A 14,026-nucleotide genomic window follows, 5' to 3' on the forward strand; every position below is an offset into this window, starting at 1 on the left:
CCTTCACAGGGAACGTTATGATAAGAGCATGCGGGGTCACCGAGGTGTGAGTGGGCATACACCTGGCCCTCCAGAAGAGACTGGGGACGTCTAAGGTCTGTTAACGTGGCTAACAGACGTCCGGGAGGTCTGGCTCCATGGAGAGCTATCAGGAAAGCACCACAGCAAATCAGAGTGGGCATGGCAGGTTGAGGTTGACCGCTGGGGCCAGGGCCATGCCTTGGGGACCGCTCTGCACTCTGCAGATGCACAGTCTGTGCGCAAAGCTGAGGTTGCCTGCTCCAGACCCTTCTTGGTCCTCTTTAACAAAACCTACCCAATGGTGGGACTGCATGAGTGTAGTCTCTGATGGTCTGGACTCAGTCTGTATCCTGAGAAGGCTGGTGAGCTTACTTCAGGGGACCTTTCTGTTCATAGCCAAAATTATAAAAAACATATGTTTGGTGACCCAGTGGTGCTCAGGGACTACTCCAGGCTGTCCTCAGGGGGTCACTGAGGGCAGTGCTCAAGGGACCAGGTGGATCCAGGGACCAACCCTGGGTCTTCTACATGCAAAACATGTGCTCAGCCCACTGAACTGTCTCTCAGCAGGTTCTTCCGTACAAAACCCCGCTTTTATAACAAAGCCATGTGCAACTGAACCTTCCTTCTATCACCCAGAGTCATCTATGAGTATTTGTTAAGGCAACGGTCAAGCAGATTTATATGGGACACAGCAGAAGGTGGGATAGGTGTGGATTTGAAAATAATCTGGAAGGAGAAAGCAACAATTGCATCCGTGGTAGAACATCTGCCTTGCATGCAAAACCCTGTAACCATCAAAAAATAATAAAGAATACAGGAAATATGAATTTCCAAGAAACAGGAGGCTTTCAGGTACTGTTCCATGTGCATATATATATACATATATATATATATGAGAAATCACTGGACTTTCTGATGGGCAGTCAGCACAGAATGGACGAAAGTGGGCAAAGGATGTATCCAGCACAACCAGTGACGAGGGGATTCCTCCAAGCATCATTTCATCTATCATACTTTCATTATTTCCATCCATCAATATAGAAATCAAACATCTATTAAAATACAGGCACAGTACTGCTTCAGGCTCACCAGGGAACTATCAGGAAAATGTCAGGTCTCTATCTTGATGGAGGGGAAGACTGACAGTGAACAATACTGTAATCTTCAAGTCCTTTGTAGAGAGAGAGTTAATGCCCATGAAGAGTAGAGTAGGATAAGGCCTTCTGGGGAAAGTGAGATTTGAGCAAGGATTGAAGGAGGTAAAGGAATATTATACAGTTCTCAAGAAGAAGGGACTCCAGGCTGTGGGCATTGCCTATTCTCTTCTCTCTCCATCCATCCCTCCCTCCCTCCCTCCCTCCACCTCTTATCTCTCCTTCCCTCCCTCCCCTACCCTCTCCCCTTTTGGGCATATGGTTTGCAATACCTATAATGCAAGATTATCAGGTATATCCCTTTACCTACTTTCAACACTCAGTTCCTGTCCAAAATGATCATTTCCATCTATTGTCATGTTGGTTCCTCCTCTATCCTAACTGCCCTTCCCCCCTCTCCCTGCCCCTTCCCCTTCCCCCTCCACACTCTTGTGGCAAGCTTACAACCATTGACTAGTCCTCCTAGCTCCTGTTGACCCTTGCCTTGGATATTAGTCTTATTTTATATATATATATATATATATATATATATATATATATATAAGTTAGGCTACTCAACAACAAATGAATGAATAAAGAAATTGTGGCATAAATACAATGGATTTCTGCTCTGCTGCAAGAAAAGATAGAAAAGATACATTGGGACAACATGGCTAGAACTTGGGGAAGTCATACTCAGTGAAATAGATCAGGAGAGTGATAAATAATCTCACTCATACGTAGGTATAAAATAAAGCAAAGGAGCAGACAATGTCCAGTGAAAATAAGCTCTGATTCTGATTGCAGAACTGAAGTTATTAAAGGAGGAGAAGGCTGAAAGGATAAAGGGGGTCCAATGGGTTTCAATGGAGGGATAGTGATAGTTGGATGGTAGGTGTGCTGTGGTAGCATTGTACCCCTAAAATATAAACATCTCTTGTCTTGTAAATCAACACCAATTCCATAACAATTTTTTAAAAGGGGCCAGAGAGGTAATACAGGGATTAAGGCACATGTCTTGCATGTTGCTGACCCAGATTTCAATCTGGCACCCAAAGCTCCCATGAGCATTTCTGGGTACATGCCTACAGGCCTCCCCCGCACTTTATTGTGACCCTAGAAATTGCAAAACCACATCTTTGGGCCCTCACATTGAACTGCCAGCCTGGTAGACTGAGAATTACCAGACGGGCTCCAGGCTCTCCTGAGCACGGTTTGGAAGGCCCAAAATAATGATGATAACAATAACAACAACAACAACAAAATTTCTTTCTCTGGGGCTGTTAGAAGAGATAGCCCAAAGTTCTGGTTCGCACGTGGAACTGGGTTTTGATGCCCCCTAAATGATCCTCCAACACTCCAGCAAGGACCCCTGAGTGGCAGGGCTAGTTCTTAAACATTGCTAAGTGTAGCCACTCCCCCTCCAAAGAAAACTCAGTAAGTTCTTTCTCTAAGTTAAAGTTCTTATCTTTGGCATTGTGACATTTTTGACTGCACAACTCTTTGTTTGGGGCACTGTCCTTTGGATGTTTATTTTTATTTATTTATTTATTTATTTTGCTTTTTTTGGGTCACACCTGGCGATGCACAGGGGTTCCTCCTGGCTCATGCACTCAGGAATCACTCCTGGCGGTTCTCAGGGGACCATATGGGATGCTGGGAATCGAACCCGGGTCGGCTGCGTGCAAGGCAAACGCCCTACCCGCTGTGCTATTGCTCCAGCCCCTCCTTTGGATGTTTAACCACACCCCTGGTCGATATACACTAGACACCAGTGGCAACCAATATTGTCTCCAGACATTCCAGATGTCCGAGATGAACGGCGATTGCCTTGGATTAGGAATCACTGGTCTAAAAGAATTAGCAACAGTCACAGAGTTTGGGAGGAAAAGAGGGACATGATCTTATCTATGTTTTTTGAAGATTACTTAGGGCCCCTCATGTAAATATCATTGAGGTGAGTGGCAGAAAAGAAGCAGGGAGCCCATTCAGGATGATCTGGGGGATGGAATGAAGAATGTCACAGGAGGTGTGGTTGGAAGTTGGAGGTATCCTGCAGAATCACGATCACGATCACGACCATCCTGTTATTCGTCGATTGCCTCGAGCAGGCCCCAGTAATGTCTCCTTCGTCCTAGCCCTGAGATTTTTTAAAAAGTGACATATTCGAGGCTCTTTCAGAGTTAGGAGAATGAGACCCATCATTGTTACTGGTATTTGGCATATTGGGTATGCCACTGGGAGTTTGCCAGGCTCTGCCATGTGGGCAGGCTACATTCGGTAGCCTGCCAGTCTGTCCAAAGTAGGAATGAGATAATAAGACATTTGCGGCCACACACTTCCGGGAGCTGGGTTTTATAGTCTCTGAGTCTTGGCCGTTGATGGGATTACATGGCGCCAGGGGGCCAGTTGATGGGTGTGACCCCCACCTACTGGAATTTGGAGGATCTGGGTGGAGGATGCTCAGACCCGATCCGAGTAGGCTTGGAGATTTCAGTCCCGGGACCCGCATGCCTTTGTTCCTCTGCCGGTACCTTCATATGTGTGGAGAGTGGTTTCAGCATGGTGGTGGCTGGTTCTGGAGCCGAAGACCTCCAGAACCAGCCACCACCATCCTGCAGAATAAAAGGTAAAGGCCCTCCCGTTGATCGTCGATTTGCTCGAGCGGGCCCAGTAACGTCTCCATTGGAGACTTTGTTGTTACTGTGTCTGGCATATCGAATACTCTCGGTAGCTTGCCGGGCTCTCCGAGAGGGGCGGAGGAATCGAACTCGGGTCGGCCATGTTGGCCGCTTGTAAGGCAAATGCCCTACCTGCTGTGCTATCGCTCCAGAGCAAATCCTGCAGAATATTAGCCAGTAATTAAAGAAGCAGAATATTAGCCAATGAGATGGAATAGTAAGAAGCCAAGAGGAACCTTGGCCAAAACAACGGGAAGGGCAGCCAGGAACTGGTTGCTGAGGTGGGGAAGCATGTGTGGAACTGGTCTTGGTGTGAAACCAGGTCTGCAGATTCAGGCAGGTGGAGTTCGAAATAAATTTCCAGTAATCCATGTGGGAAAATATGAAGTGCTGAACTGGACAGTGACCACAGAGATGGATAGGTGCTTAGGATTTAAGATATTACCGATTTGGTAAAAAAACAAAAGGGAAAAAGATGGTTTGACAATCAACAGAGATAGATGGATTTGAGGTGGAAGGGGACAGCCAAGAGGAAAGATCTAGTATGGAGTTGGTGGTTCCGTTTTGATTCTCAGGAGAGGTCATGAAGCCAGAGAGAAGGAAAATCCATCCCCAGGAGGAACAAGGAGGCAGACAAAAAGGGCTGATTAAGGACAGGGGGTGAACCAAGGAATAGTCAAAGGCAATCAGGGAGAACAGTGGTTCAGGAAAGTCCAAACCCAGTCAACAGAACCTCAGTTCAGCAACACTAGGCTACTATGCCTGCAACCAAACCCAAAGTTGTTGTGTGTTGTTATTGTTGTGTGAAAGCCTTGGGCCAGCTTCTGGTGACAAAAAGTTCTCATTTATTGAGAAGTGGTTATTTCAACTTAGCCCTGTGTGTTAAAATCCAGACCTGTAAAATCACAAATCATAATTCTTCATCAAACTATTACTTACTGATGTACTAATACGCATTATTGGATTTCAGAGGAAATCATTCCTTACTTAAATCTATCCTTCAAGAGAGGACATTGGGCTGGCTGAACCCTAGGAAAGCTGCTTTCTTTATTGTTTGTCTGCGCTACACTGTGTGTGTACTTAGATTTAAAAAAAAAATCCTTTACCTGCTATTTGCGTGTAAAATGAAAAGATTCTGAAAACCTTTAAGGAATCATTCAGAAATCACAAGTGTGTTAAAGGACAAGTAATTTGAATTCGGCCCAACTAAGCCATTTATATCTATGCAAAACAGCGAAAAGAGAAAAGTACTCCGAGTAAAGGTTAGAATTACATTGAAAAAAGATCTTCATTCTTATCCAATAGACCCTGCATTTTCACACCTCCTGATTTCCAAAGCCCGGCTTACGCAATCCCCTGACGAGTACATCAGAGAGCTCTGGGTGCTCAGGTTTTGACGAAGAAAGCTGAGATCCCTCCTCTCACCCACTTCTCTAAAAGCATCCCAACCTGGGATTGCCAAAGGTTTCCAAACACATTTCTAGTAGCTCCTTTGCGTGCTGCAACTAACCGTCCCTGGATTTTCCTCTTTTCCACCCACTTTCCAAAATAATCACGGTCACTCAATCACTCGCAATTACATTCCAACTAGGAACATTCGGAGCCCTTTCTGGCAGGTGTGTGCAGGCACGAGAATGAGACTCTTTCTGAACTTGTCCTTACAAATTCGGTCCCAGTACTGACGTCAGAATGACCTGAGCAAAGGAAGAAGATCTGGGGAGCGCAAAGGTTTTTCTACTTCCATCAGAGCTGAGAAGCTGGAGGGTGGCTGAGAGGGGCAGATTAGGGTTAAGGACTGGAGTAACTTTTCTCACCAAACAATCTAGCTGGGCCCCTTCTATAATTCCAGCAAGGCTTTCAATAACCGAGTGGAGATGGCCCGAGTGAAGTCAAAGAAGGGGAAGCAGAAAGCTGTGTGTTTTTCAGTGGTTGGAAGAGAACACGCTTTTCTTCCAAAATAAGGTGTACACATTAACTGCTCGGATTCCTCCAACTCTCCCTGCGACACGGAGGGGGAGGGCACTGACATTAATATTAACGTGTTGCCACCCGTCTCGGGGCAGTGGCACCGACGCTGGGCGCGCCGAGCCTCGGGGCTGCCAAGTTTGTACTTCGAAGGTTCTCCAGCTCTGGGGCGGGCCTCAAAACAACCAGACCCCAGGGGACCACGCGCTGGAGGCGACTCAAGACTGGGCCACGAGACCCAGCTGTCATGCCGATGTCCAGCCTGGGCAGGAGAGACGGCGGTGCAGACCCCAGCGGGCCCCAGCAGGCCGTGCCCGTTTCGGAATCGGCTCCGATCTGGAGCTTTCGCCGCGGTCCCCAGCGACGTGTCCGCAGGCGGAGTGACTTGCCGAAGTTACTCACATCCCAGCACTCTCTGCCCTTCCCCCGGGCCGCTCCCCCTCCGCGCCCCCTCCCGTTCCCAGAACGGCTGTTTTCCCCTTCAAGTGCAAATAACCCCAGGGGAGGAGGTGTGGCCATCTGGTGGGAGACTGGGGTGCGAGGCCGATGCCTCCCGGGGGACGGGACGGTACTCACAGGACCAACAGCTGTCCCGCGTAGCCGGCCTAGGGAGGATGCGTAACGGGGCGCGATGCAGCCGTCCCCGAGTCGCCCCGTTTCTGCTGCCTTCCCCGCTTTACACTCGGCTGACAGCCTTCACGGATCCTCTCGGCGCGATCCCGATGGCAGAGTGTGGCTGACTGTTGTCCTGCGACCCGCGGCGGGCTCTCCTGCCCATCGGGGCCACGCACCCTCACCACGCCTCCAGGCTGGGCCCCGCCCCAAACGCGATCAGGCCACTCCCCCACGCTCTCCGGCCCCGCCCCCACGAGCTCAGGCCCCGCCCCGAGCTCCGTTCCGGCCCCGCCCCCACTAGCTCAGGCCCCGCCCCGAGCTCCGTTCCGGCCCCGCCTCCAACCAGCTCATCCCGCCCGCGACTCTGGCCCCGCCCCTCCGCTCCGTTTGGAGTCGCGGCTCCAGCTGGGTCACTGCGGGGTGGGCTCAGGCGTCCCCTGTGAAACGCTCCCGGCCCCTGCAGCCCGCGCCTTGAAATGAATACTGGAGACATTTTGTCCGGAGGGATCGGACGGGACAAAATGACTTTCCGCTGCTTTCTCCCATTCCGAACCTTGCACTGAGAGCGGTGGCGCAGTAGATTCCAGTAGATTCCCGCGACCCGGTTTCTTTCTGCATATTTTGAGGGACCTCTGCAGCAGAACTGAGAACCCGTGCTCCTCCGAGCCTCTCAACCGACCTGCAGTGCCAGGCTGATGGGTAGAGGAAACAGTTCCTGCATCCCCTCTCATCTCCCGGAGATCTTTTCTTTCTTTTTTTTCTTTTAAGATCTAATTTATCTTTAATTTTTTTATTTTATAAAGTAGTTCACAATATTTCATTACATTTAATATTCAATACCAATCCCACCACCATTATACCTTCCCACCACCATATTTTCCATCCAGAACCCCAATCCCTGCCCCAATTCAGAACTGAAATAATACATTTTGTATTGTTTGTTATAAAAAAAAAACCTGAAAATTCTACAAAAAAGTATCCTTAGAAGAAAGAGTGTGGCGATTGTTGTATCTCATCCAGGGACCTTTAAGCCCTTCTATAAGAGATCTCTTACATGTTGTTAAAGGTGGATATTATATTTTATATATATCACTGTATCACTGTCATCCTGTTGTTCATCGATTATTTGAGTGGGCGCCAGTATCATCTCCATTCGTCCTAGCCCTGAGATTTTAGCAGACTCTCCTTACTCTTCTTTCCTAAAGCTGCTGTACTGGCGGCTCTTTCAAGGTCAGGGGAATAAGCCCTGTTATTGTTCAATATGCCAAAAACAGTAACAATTATATATATGTAAGAAATGTATTTCCCTCTAAGATTGGTTGCCTCCTGCTTTGACTTCTATCAAATGTGGTGCGGTAATCTTGGAGTATGGGTAGGGTTGTATGGTTTGAAGTATCACACGAGCAACACCCACGAATGAATCTCAGGGACCTTTTATAGGAACCCGGGGAGCTAGTGCCCACAGTTCTGTGCAGAACATACCACATGTTCATGTAAACTTGCTGTCTTTGCTGTCTTCCTTTACAACACTCAGTCCACCAAAAAAGGGCTCAGAGGTTATTTGAATTCTATTTGTTGACTCGAGCTCTTAGGCCAAATAACTCCAGTCTTGAGGAGCTTCACGACAGAGTCCCAACTGGAGTTTGGGTATGGCCAGAAAGTTAGAGAAGATGTCACAATTGGTTGATGGTGCCATAGAACTTGGTACATACAGATTTTATTAACTTAATTTGTAGCAATAATTTGGGGGTAGTGGACAGAAAGGATTCAATAAACTTCTTGACAAAACAAGCCTTTTCACAAGTGTAGAAAGATGCAGTGCCCCCTTCCCCAAAGTAAGACTAGCTACTTTTTTTTTGGCTTCTGGGGTCACACCCAGGGATACTCAGGCATTACTCCTGGCTCTGCACTACAGGAAATACTCCTGGCGGTGCTGGCGGAGGTGGGGGGACCACACGGGATGCCAGGAATAGAACCCTGGGTTGGCTGTAGGCAAGGCAAACACCCTATCTGTTGTACTATCACTCCAGCCCCAGACTTGCTACTTTTATTTCACCAGATGACAAGGGGGGAAAATCACAGTTTTTTTTCTCTTCTCTCCTTTCATTCTATTACTGACTTGAAAATGGGTAGGAATATTCAAAATGTTGTGTTGGAAGGAATCTAGAGAAAAGAAGTGTCAACAAAGCACACCTATTAACTTCACCCTGATCCTGAAAAACTTTTTCACTTATAAAATGTTTGAAGTATGAGTCACCTTTGCTTTGAAAAATGAACTCACAGGATTGGGCCCAAGTATAACTTTATCAATTACTGAGTTGAGGACAGGGAATGTAGTTCATTAGTAGTGTGACCATTTTTTTCCACATAAACCCAGCTCTCCAAAAAAAATGTTCTACAGTAGAGACAAGTACCAGGAGGATTACTCCACAGCTTAGAAGACAGCCTCGCATGACGGGGGAAAATGCAGCTCAGATAGAGAAGGGACCACCAAGTAAAGGGTGCTAGGAGGGCCCACTTGGGATGGGAGATTTGAACTGAAAATAGACTATAGACCAAATATGATGGCCACTTAATACCTCTACTGCAAACCACAACACCCAAAAGGAGAGAAAGAACAAAAGGGAGTGCACTGCCACAGAGGCAGGGTGAGGTGGAGTGGATGAGGCAGGGGTGGTGGGAGGGATGCTGGGACCATTGAACGGGCACTGGTGGAGGGACAGAACTCAACCATATTATGATTGAAACACAAGCACGAAAGTTTGAAAGTCTGTAACTGTACCCCACAGTGATTCACTAATATAAAAAAAACCAGCTCCTCTGGCCTTGGGGTTTGATCCTGGATACTTGCAGCCCAAATTAGAGCTGATTTCTATACAGCTACTAAGTACTTCACCTTCTTTCACAAATGACTTGAGCAAGCTTACTAAGATGTAGACAATTGTATTGAATGAAGGAAGTAGCTCAAGGAACTATAAAAGGGGACTTTAGTAGAAGGATGCTTATGAAGCCAATAATTGTAGCATTTAAGTATACAGGTCGAGAGGGTTTGTATACGTTAGGCCAGAAACTTGACTCTTTTGTTTTGAAAAAAAGAGGGAAGAGCAATCATTTCAAGGTTTTTTAGTGTTCCTGGGCTAGAGCGATAGCACAGCGGGTAGGGCATTTGCATTGCATGCAGCTGACCTGGGTTCAATTCCTCTGCCCCTCTCTGAGAGCCCGGCAAGCTACCGAGAGTATCCCGCCCGCACGGCAATGCCTCGCAAGCTACCTGTGAAGTATTCGATATGCCAAAAATAGTAACAACGAGTCTCACAATTTGTTGTGAGACGTTACTGGTGCCTGCTTGAGCAAATCGATGAACAACGGGAGGACAGTGCTACAGTGTTAGTGTTCGTGGGATGAAACTCAAGAAGTTGTTTTAAACACACTATTTTTTTTGCTTTTTGGGTCACATCTGGTGATGCTAGGGGTTTACTCCTGGCTCGTGAACTCAAGAATTACTCCTGGCGGTGCTCAGGGGACCATATGGGATGCTGGGAATTGAACCCTGGTTGGCCATGTGCAAGGCAAACGCCCTACCCACTGTGCTATTGTTCCAGCCCTGAAACACACATTTTAATTTTTTGGGGGGGCCATTAGTGACTGGGCTCAGGGAACTGTATGTGATGCCAAGGCAAGGATCAAACCCAGGTTGGCTGTGTGCAAGGCAAACGCTCTACCTTCTGTACTATTGCTTCCGCCCCAAGAAATGCACTTCTTTTTGAATTTTAGTCATAATATAGCACTGTAGCACTGTCCTCCCATTGTTCATCGATTTGCTCGAGTGGGCACCAGTAACGTCTCCATTGTGAGACTTGTTGTTACTGTTTTTGGCGTATCGAATAAACCATGGGTAGCTTGCCAGGCTCTGCAGTGCGGGCGGGATACTCTCGGTAGCGGTAGCTTGCTGGGCTCTCCAAAAGGACCATCATAAAATGTTGAATACCCCTCCCCTTTGTATAAACTCTCGGCACCATGATAAAGCACAGGTCTATGAACCACCAAAACATATCTGTTCCCGTGATCCACAAGCCCTCAATAGTTTGGCTTAGTCCATGTAGTATTTAGATCATCCTTCCCCTGAATAGCAACTGGGTTTCAATTCACATGATAGCTTTTGCTTTGGCAGTGGCTGCCTGAATGACCATGTTGAGTTTGTTAAGTTTTGTGGCTTTGCTTAGACCCTGAGGGAAAATTCTGTTTTTCATTAACAATGTTTGTAACAGGGTGCAGGAATGATAAATGGATGCATATAGGAAACTATTTAATATTTCTGATTTGTAAAAATAAATATCTTACATGCAATCGCTTCAAATTCACAATTCTCTCTTTAGGACTCTAAATTAATATCCTCCAGGAGAGTTCAAGGCCTGCTTTTCGTTTTCCCACCAACACAAGTCTTGACTTTCCATTCTTGTGTCAACATTTCCTTTTGCTTTCCTCAGTTGTTTGGACCATTCTTCGCTTAGATTCACATGGCTGGGTTTTTCCTATTATGTAGTCCCAGTAAAATGTCCCTTCTTTTGTTGTGTGTTTGGTTTGGGTGCCAAGGATGAAATCTAGGACCTTAAACAACTGAAGCATATGCTATCCCAAGTATAACTACTTTATAAATGGTTTTCCTGACAACCACATATGAAGTTCTATCCAGAGACTTTCAATTTGCATGAGACAAGGGGATCATCTGGCTTTTGTATTGCAGTGCAGACTTAAACTCAACTCAAGGACAGGAGATTCTGCATTTCATGAAACTTTGCAGGACAGTGAGCCTGAGAGACTCAAAAGCCACTTCAAGTAGTAGCTCCAACTCTCTAGCTTGGTCACATTCTCCGTCTCGTTTTCCTTATGGTGCTTATCAGAGTGTTGAAATTTGAACCTTATTTGCAATTTTGAAATGTATTTGTTTTATTTGTATACGTGATCATTTGTTGAGTTATTGTTTACTAAAATGCAAGTTACAGAAGAGTCACTTGTCACTTGTCATCCTGTTGACCATTGATTTGCTCGAGCGGGCACCAGTAATGACTCCATTCATCCCTGCTGCATGCTAGCGTAGCCCAATGGCATATTGGGGGCTCTTTCAGGGTCAGGGGAATAAGGCCCGTTATTGTTACTGCTTTTGTCATATTGGATATGCCACGGGTAGCTTGCCAGGCTCTGCCGTGCGGGCAGGATACTCTTTGTAGCTTGCCGGGCTCTCTGAGAGGGACAGAGGCTTTGGGGGCAGCTTTTACAGGTGTTCCCAGTCTACTGAATGCAAACTTTTGGTTGACTGGTTGGCCACGCACTCCAGTAAAAACTTCGTTTCTCTCTTCCGGGAGTTTTATTTTATAGTCTCTGGATCTTGGCCGTTGGTGAGATTACATCATTACAGAAGAGTAGAAACTTTATTTCATTTTCTTTTTATACACTCCTAGAGAAGCATTGGAGTTGGGCTGGAGCGATATCACAGCGATAGGGTGTTTGCCTTGCATGCAGCCGACCCCTGGTTCGATTCCTCAGTCCCTCTCGGAGAGCCCGGCAAGCTACCGAGAGTATCCTGCTCGCACGGCAAAGCCTGGCAAGCTCCCTGTGGTATATTTGATATGCCCAAAACAGTAACAGAAAGTCTCACAATGGAGACGTTACTGGTGCTTGCTCAAGCAAATCAATGAACAACGGGAGGACAGTGCTACAGTGCTACACTCCTGGCCATGTTCAGGGGACTGTGAAGAGCTGGAGATTGAATCTGGGATTACCTTATTCAAAAACATTCCTTTATGCTCCAGATCTTTGAGTCATTACTCAGCCCGAGAACAGGAATTTTGAACAGTGCGCTCAGCTTACTTTCTTGATTGTGTGTGGTGTTGAGGATGGAACCCAGGGCCTCATACATACAAAACATTTGCATAGTCCCTGACCCCAATTAGTTCAATTTTGTATTTCCAATATTTAACGCAGTAACTGACACATCAGCAGATTCGCTGTGTAGGTTTCTAGATGAATGCTGCTGTTCAGGCCTCTTGGATTCCTTTACTTCTTCAGTGTCTACCCACTGACTACTCCAATCAGTAGCTCATTTACCTACAAGGAGTGAGATGACATATAAATCACAGCAGTCAGTCACACTCAAGTGGCAGTCCCTAAAATGCTAATTTGGGGTCCAATCAAAGAAGTGAGAGCAGAATGTACATCTAATAGATCACAAAGCATGGTGTTTAGCTCGAAAGGCACTTTAGATAACAAGATGTTCCTGATAAAGGAAACAATTTGTTTGTTTGTTTGTTTTTTGGCTTTTTGGGTCACACCCAGCGCTGCTCAGGGGTTATTCCTGGCTCTGCACTCAGGAATCACTCTTGGCGGTGCTTGGGGGACCATATGGGATGCTGGGGATCGAACCCAGGTCGGCCACATGCAAGGCAAACGCCCTACACGTGTGCTGTCGCTCTGGCCCCAACAATTAGTTTTTTAACCCACTTGAGGCAAAGTCCTCTTCTGCCCCTACCACTGAGCTACTTCCCACTTCTTCCCAGGGCCTCCTGCATACAAGGCTTGCACAGTTCTCTTCTAATGCTAGCCTGGTCATAGTAAGAGACCAGGTGATGGAACCCATTACCAGAAGCACTGATAAAGAGGATAGGAATATAGAACAGAGAAGCAATGGTCACTATATATTTTTCCATTTTCAGAAAATTCAGAAAGATAATAGAGACCTATATACACAAGACTTTTAGTTATTTTTTATATAATGAACAGCTTTGGAGGATATATATTATATATAATGAACAATTTGGGGGATAATAGAATTGTGGGAGAAAAGGTAAAGCAGGAACACAAAACAACAATTTTCTTTTTTATTTCTTAAATTTTTTTGGTGGGGTGGATGTCCTGGCTGCCCTCATGTCTTATTTATGGCTTTGAGCTCAGGGATCACTCCTGGTAGGTTTTGGGGGACCATATGTGGTGCCCAAGATGGAATCTGGATAGGCTGCATGCAAGGCAACCACCTTATCTATCTCTCCAGCCCCCAAATAGCCATTTTTCAATAAAACGTTTTCATAAAACTCATTCTGACCTTGTCCACTCTGCTTCATTTATATAAAATGGTACAAAAGTAATTTATTTCTTTCAAAAAATAACATAAAATGGGACCACATTCAGGTTGTGTAAATTACTATGTTGATTTTTATGTAGTTAACAATATCTTGTAGAGACTACAAAACCAGAAACTACAAAACCCAGCTCCTGGAAGCGCGCTGCCGCATTTGCGGCCGCGCAACATCTTATTATCTCATTCTTACTTTGGACAACCTGGCAGGCTACCGAATGTAACCTGCCCACACGGCAGAGTCTGGCAAACTCCCCGTGGCTTACCAAATATGCCAAATACCAGTAACAATGATGGGTCTCATTCTCCTAACCCTGAAAGAGCCTTGAATATGGCACTTTAAAATCTCAGGACTAGGACAAAGGGGACGTTAGTGGTGCCTGCTCGAGGCAATCGATGAACAACAGCATGAGCATGATCGTGATAGTGATAACAATATCTTCCTTATCCCACAAACGATTTGAGCTAACTTATAATAA

The 14,026-nt window shown here is 46.2% G+C and overlaps 1 protein-coding gene across 2 annotated transcripts in view; it reads right to left on the bottom strand.

The window, feature by feature from the left end:
- Window positions 1-14,026, bottom strand: part of CA5B (carbonic anhydrase 5B) — a 120,595-nt gene that overhangs the window by 36,218 nt on the left and 70,351 nt on the right. Inside the window, exon 1 of one of the 2 annotated variants that reach the window (XM_056131207.1) lies at window positions 6,380-6,479. The exons of the other annotated variant lie outside the window; for it this stretch is intronic. The gene's annotated coding sequence lies outside the window, so the exon portion shown is untranslated. Of the gene's footprint in view, window positions 1-6,379; window positions 6,480-14,026 lie in introns of those variants that run through there. 2 annotated transcript variants of the gene reach the window in all.

The sequence above is a fragment of the Sorex fumeus genome, unplaced genomic scaffold (assembly GCF_029834395.1).
Source record: "Sorex fumeus unplaced genomic scaffold, SorFum_2.1 ptg000086l, whole genome shotgun sequence".
Lineage (NCBI taxonomy): Eukaryota > Metazoa > Chordata > Mammalia > Eulipotyphla > Soricidae > Sorex > Sorex fumeus.